The sequence below is a fragment of the Sminthopsis crassicaudata genome, chromosome 3, assembly GCF_048593235.1.
Source record: "Sminthopsis crassicaudata isolate SCR6 chromosome 3, ASM4859323v1, whole genome shotgun sequence".
NCBI lineage: Eukaryota > Metazoa > Chordata > Mammalia > Dasyuromorphia > Dasyuridae > Sminthopsis > Sminthopsis crassicaudata.
Genome location: NC_133619.1, coordinates 213,216,086 through 213,223,223, shown reverse-complemented (window position 1 = coordinate 213,223,223; position 7,138 = coordinate 213,216,086).

The following is a 7,138-nucleotide window of genomic DNA, read 5'->3' as shown; positions in this document are numbered from 1 at the left end:
ATAACAAAGCACCTTCATTAATGATAATTTTACTGAAAAGATATTGGTTCCTGATGCTGAACTGGTTGATGGTATCAAGGACTTTGGTAGCAAGAACTTCTTTTGGGGGGTCATATCAGCTTTTCTAGCTGATGGCAAGGCTGATATAAAAGGAAAAGTAGTAGTCTGAAGGTTTCTGCCACTCCTAGGGCTTTTGGATTTATCTCCTCATGATTAGCAATTTCTAAGTATTAATATTGGAGATAGGGAAGAAGATGGGGCCCTAGCAAATCTTTTGACACAGTGGAAAGAGAGCACTGGGTCTGGAATCAGGCTGACCTGTGTTCAAATCTAGCCCCAAATAATTAGTCAGCATGTGACTCTCAGCAAGTTACTTAATATCTTTTCATCTCAGTATCCTCAAATGTAAAATAAAGATAAATAGTTACTTAACAGTGTTATTGTAAGGATCAAATGAAATAATATATATATTTTAAAGGTATATAGGCAGGATTCTGGGAAGATGGCAGAGTAGGTTGGTAAATTTCAAGCTCTCCAGATTTCCCCCATACGTCTCAGAGTGAACATAGACTCAAAAAACCCCAAGATTTGGGGTAGAACAGGGGTCCCTCAGATACAACTCAAGAACTGAAGAAAGCCCCAGGGTGGGGATTAACCCCTGTGAAGTTCAAATACCTCTGGGTTAGTTCTAAAGAAGCACTAAGTAGAGAGGCCTGGGGCTAGTTGGGTGTGGCTGGACTCTCAGCAGAAACCATTGAGATTTACCTCCTGTACTGCTTGTGGGATTTGGGTCTGAATCCCAGAAAAGTGAGTGGATCCCAGCTGATTAAGAACTCAGCCTAGTTGTACTGTGGGACCTGGCCCTAGGTGAGAAGGAATCAGCTTGTGGGGCAGGATGCTTCAGGCTGTGGGCACTTGCTGGATGGTGGAGCTCTTGATTTGGGGTTCCTGGTCACAAGGAAGAGCTGAAGTAAAGGCAGAGACACCCTAAGATTCGAGATACTTACATTGATACCTCTTTAAGAAAATGAAGCAGCAAAGAAAAAAGAACCCCACCATAGAAATCAAAGAGTAACAAAATAATCCAAGAAAATTCTCCTAGAGTAATAGAACATGAGGGGAAAGTAGAAACAGAAAAAATTCACCTGTCACCACCTCAAAGAGATCCTTTGTGGAAAACACATAGGAATATTATTGCCAAATTTCAAAACCCGTAGATCAAAGAAAACATTTTGCAAGAAACAGGGAAAAAAGAAAACAATTCAAATATACTGTATCTATAATTAGAAGTGTATAGAACGTAGCAGCAACCACAATAAAAAAAAAAAAAAAACAAAAAAAAAAAACTACAGATCCTATAATCATATCTATGGACAAACAAAAGAACTAGGCCTGTGGCCAAGAAATCATATCTAGCAAAATTATCTATACTATATGAGAAAAATGGACATTCAATGAACATGCAGATTTTCAGGACTTTCTGTAAACCAAACCTGAACTTAATAGAAAATTTAACATATAAGAATCAACATCAAAGATCAATTTCAAGGAACTCAGCATGGACAAATTGTTTATGATTTTTTTTTATACAGGAAGTGAATACCATATGTTTAAAATAGACATCAACTATAGGGCAGTTCAAAAGAAAGATTGGGGCAGAGTTGAGGTAAAAATAGTAATTATATTATACAAATGAGATGGAGAAGAAGAATAGACATAGAGGCAGTAGAGGGGGGAGAAGGGCTCATAGTTCTGAATATTTACTCAAATAAGCAACACTACATACATTTATACAGTGAAGGGTAGCAGCCTCCAAAATCTGTAAATTAATAAGGGAGGAGGGATGGGTGGACAGGGAAGCAAAGGGTGAGAAGAAGAAGGGTGGGGAGTGAAGGGGGGTGGATTTCAGGTGGAGGCAGGTTAAGTAATAGCAAGGCAAGTTAGGAGCAGAATTAAAGCAAAAGCTTAGCAGGATAGGAAATGTGTGTGTGTGTGTGTGTGTGTGTGTGTGTGTGTGTGTGTGCCTATCTACATATTTATATATAAATCTATCCTTTCTTAACCATAGCCTGCTTGGGGCTAGGGAGAGAGAGGATGCAAGGGGGGAAAAAGAATAAAGTAAAAAAGGTACACAGCAGAGAACAAAAGAACAATTTATAAGGAAGTAAAGAAAAAATAGATACTAATGAATATGATTTCTTCTACATATATAATATATACTTTAGTATTTGTTGTTATATATTTCACTCCTTCCTGATATTCTGTTAGGCACATGATAATATTCTAATTTATCTTGTTTCATTTTGTATTGTATACCCTTTGTGTTTTTCTTTTTTATTTTATTTCTTTAAATAAAATAAATTTGGAAAAAATGAACTTCACAACTACAACAAAAGGTATGTAGCATAGTGCCTAGTATATTATACTATATCAATATATATTCCTTTTTCCTTCCCCATTGTTACTGATAAGGTTCAGCTCCCCTTGATTCCCAGTCAGGGAGCCAAAAATGATGAGGTTTGGTGCAGGGCAAGGAGTTGTGGGAATCCCCTTCTGGTCATAAATGAATTTCCGAACTCAAAAAGTTAAACTGGCAAAACAAGTTGATTATTAGAACTGAGAAGTGAGCTTTTACAGGCTGATTTCCTTAGTGGCAGAAAAGTAAAGATCTAGCAGAGAAATCCTCTAGCAGGGAAAGAAAAAGTTTCTAGCAGAAAAAAATCCAGACAGAGAGATAAAGAGGGGTAAGGTCCTGTTAGGGAAATAGGTGAGAGAAATAAAGAGGGAATAACACTGAAAAGAAAATGCCTTTTCAGCAGGCAGAGGGTTGCAGCTATGACAAGGAGAGAGAGAGAGATTCCTTGGCATGATTCCTGCTTTTAGGTCCTCTGCAAGGAATTGAGCTGAAGGAAGCTTGTTATATTAGTAATTCTTGGTGGGGGCTGGAAGCAGTTTGAATTGAAATCAAAATAGAGAATCTTGGAATTGACGGAGTGAACCTGGACTAATCTCCAACCTAATAGAGGTAAATAGGAGTGGTCCTGGACTCAACTAGTCCCACCCAGATATCGGAATGAAACCACTTTATCTTGATTCCCTAGGGCAGGTCTCCCAGGGGAGAGCTTCTCTGAGGGAGTTTCTCCAGCTTTCCCCACCAAGTCAGAAAGAGAGAGAAAGAGAGAGAGAGAGAGAGAGTTAGTTTTGGGGCTCTCCTCATCATCACCACTCTTGTAAAATACCTCTTTAACACTTATCTGCCTGTAAAATTCTAACAGTTTTCTTATAGCACACAGTGACTTCCCTGACATGCCCTTTGTAGCTAATTTAGGTATTTATAATAGTCAAAATGACTTAATCTCTCAAAGTTGTTCTTAAAACAATATTCCTGTTACTGTATACAAATGTTGCTCATTTGTTGCAAATCTTTCCATGTTTTTTTTTTCTTAAATCAGGAAGCTCATCTTTTCTTGTAGCATAATAATATTTCATTATGATCTTTTATCATTCAGTCATTCCCCAATTAGTGGGTATCCCCACAATTTCCAAGTTTTTGTCATCACAAAAGATGCTTTGTATGCATTTTAATCCCTATATAAACTATAAACATCATAAGGTAAGAAAGTGTGTCTTATACATAGGTCACGGGTCATATGTGTTTTTCTACTTTTCCCTCAGAAAAGGGCCCATGGTAAAATATTCTTCCCAGCCTGTTCCAGGGATATGCAGTCTGATACTCTATAAGCCTGTGGTCTTATATAAAGTTTGTTTTTTCCAAAAGCTTAGACAGTACTTGCCTAATAATAAGTATTTATGTAATGTAATTGAATGACTATTACACTAATCTTCCAAAGACAACTTTATGTTGAACCTCATTAAATTATTTTGTCTCTTGTTAGATCCACCAACATGTGGTTATATTGTTAATATTTAACAGCTCAAGAAAAAGAAAGGAAGGAGTTATTATATCATATTAACAGTTGCATCATTGCTTTAGAGACCTCAGTGAGCTTCTGAATCTTTTAATCTTCTATTTTTATCCTTAATTCAAATTTCGAATGTCCCTCTCTGTGTCTTTACTCATCTTGAGTCCTTCAGAGAAACTGAAAGAAGGAAGGAGGAGGGGAAATTAAGGACCCAAAATAGGGACAGCTTTTTCCATGGCTGCTTTTCCATTGTTAGCTAGTCAAATAATTCAGAATTCTAATTCAGTGCTCTGTTGTCCCTAAGCCCTTTTAGGCAGACAACATAGTCTATTTTCAGCAGCTTCTGAACCAGCAATAAACATGTCTGGCTCTGCCTGCTCAGGCACAAAGCTTTTCCTTCACATTTGGCTTGATTTTCCTTCTTCATGAGGACTACAATCTTGATAAGTTTGAAACTTGCCACCTCGGCAGTTCATGAATTCTAATTGGAGGACTGGCAATGGGTGTTGCCATTTTTCACCTCCCCCATGAATGTCTCAAAATGTGACATTCAAAAAATTGGTTTCTGGGCCAACCTCAACTATGGATATTTTCATTCCAAAGGAGTCACTTGAGTAACTCATTCTGAAAAGTTAAAAAGAAAGATGGAAAATTATTTATAGGTTTACTGACATCTACTTTTTAGCTCTAAGCAGACAACTGAGATTGTGATCCCCTTTATATTAAGGGTTTTAGTCCAATCATTCAATAGGCTAATTAGCAAGTATTTATTTAGCACCTACCAATTCCCCTTTTTCCTACTATTACTGCTATTGTCCAGATTTTAGCATTCTAAAGATTTATGTGAAATGCCATTTGATGATTAACAATGACTTCCAGCAGCTTTTCACCATGTTTGTTATTGATATGAACTTTAAGTTCTACTCACTTTCATTTCTGCTTCTCAAGTATTTGTGCCATCACTTCCTGGACTGTGTTCAGTGGCCAAACCATAATACTTTTTGTTGTTTTGTGAAATTTTTTTAGTTGTTATTTGATATCCCTATCTGTTTCAGCTCTGTCAGGACTATTTCCAATTATGGAGACTGTAGAGATTGTATTATATATTATCTTTGTAAAAATGGATTGCTAGAATTTTTGAAGAAAGAAAAATGAAAAAACACGAAGCAAAAAATCCATCTCTATTGGGACAGTATGAAGTGGCTAGAACCATGAACTGAAAGCTGAGGATTTTGAATCTAGTCGTGATCTTTCTCTTATGTGTTCTTGAACTAGTCACTTAATCTTATCTTGACTCAGCTTCCCCATTTGTAAAATGCAAGTAGTAAGACCTACTATATAAAATATAAAATGCAATTTCTACAACTCTCACACTTCACAGGATGTGAATAAAAAACTCTAGATTATCTTGCTAATCATCTGTTACATCCTCTGCATTCTAGTCAAACTGGCCTATTTGCTATTTTTAGTGCATGGAAATCCTTTCTTCTACCTCCATTTCTTTGTACAGTCTGTTCCTCTTGTGACTGGATTTTTTCCCCCCTCTCTATTCTCAACTTTTAAAATTCCCAGCTTCCACCAAGGCTTAGCTCAGGGACCCCTCTATGGAAACTTTTCCTGATATTCCCAAATATTAGTGTTTTCCATCAAATAGAATGTCAGGTAAATATTTAGAATTCCAAAATCTAGTTATTATAGTAGGAATGTCATGGAATAGTAGGGACAATGCATACTTTTTGTATATTGTATTATCTTTATATATGTAATATATGCATATTATATACATATATAACATATAGTAGTACTTTTATATATAATGTATATATATTATTATCTTCATACAGTTTTATATATTGTATAATTTTTTTTACATATTGTGTCCCCTAAGTAGAGTAAAAGTTCCTTGAGACCAATTTTTTCATTTCCCCCTTTTCCCCTTTTTTATCTTTAGCTTAAAAAACAAAAACAATTTTTTCAAATGAAAGTCCACCTTCTCTTGCCCCGCCTTCTCATAGAAGAGAAAAATCTTCCCAAAATTTTACCAATATATATCCTCTAGCAAAACAAGTATTATCCAGATTTCATTTTCCTCATCATGATTTTTTAAATATAGATTTTATTTACCCCAATTGCATGTTAAAGCAATTTTTTAGTATTTTAAAAACACTTTTGAATTCCAAATTCTATCCCTTCCTTTCCCTCCTCTAAGACCTTCCCTGAGACCTAATATAGGTTGTACATGTGCAATCATACAAAGCATTTCTTTATTAATCGTTTTGTACAAGAAGACTCAAAAGCAAAAAAAAAAGAGAAATAGTATGCTTTAGTTTGTTTTAAAAAAAATTAACTGGAGGCAGATGCTTCATCTTTAATCTTTGGGGATTGTATCTTTTTTTTTTTTTTTAAGTTGATGCAGCCAAAAATTTCATCCCTCTTGAATCCAGCCTAGTAATGAATATTGCTGACTTAGCTAATCACATGGTCTAACAGCCACCCCTATACTTATCTTTCCACCTTTCACTTTGATAAGTAAGTCTTTGGGAACTTTGGGTCATCTCCACATCATGGATACTTTTTTTTTTTTTTTTTTTTTTTTTTTGCTACAGCAGATATTTCTCACTCCCCAAACAATACTCCTCCCCCCCACCCCATTCGGTTTACAGAAACCTCCCCCCACAAAAACTTAGTTACACAAAGGAGGGATGTTTTCTTTTCCTTGGACAATAATCCCATCAACTCTTGAAGACTGTTCATTTAGTTATGAAATGGGTGAGTTTGTTGTTCCTCAACATCAGTACTCACAAGGAGAAAGCTCTGACAAAGTCAAGTAAATTTATTCAGGCAAGGGGAAAGATTAAATAATCCCTCAAGGTTCTTGTGTGGTTATACCACAAGATACTTATGGATCACTAGGAATTTTTTGGATGAAAGGCAATTTAAAGAAGTATGAAATAATGATAGAGTAGCATTAACAGTGGTACACTCTGGACTGGACAAACATTTTAATGTAGTACATCTTTATGAGTTCAAATCTGGCTGCAGATGTTTACTAGCTGGGTCACCCTGGGCCAGTCACTTAACTGTTTGCCTTAGTTTCCTCATCTGTAAAATGAGCTGGAGCAGGAAATGGTGCTCCAGTAACTTTGCCCAGAAAACTCTCCAAAAAGGAATCAGGAAGAGTTGGATGCAACTAAACAATAAATAGTATTCAATCA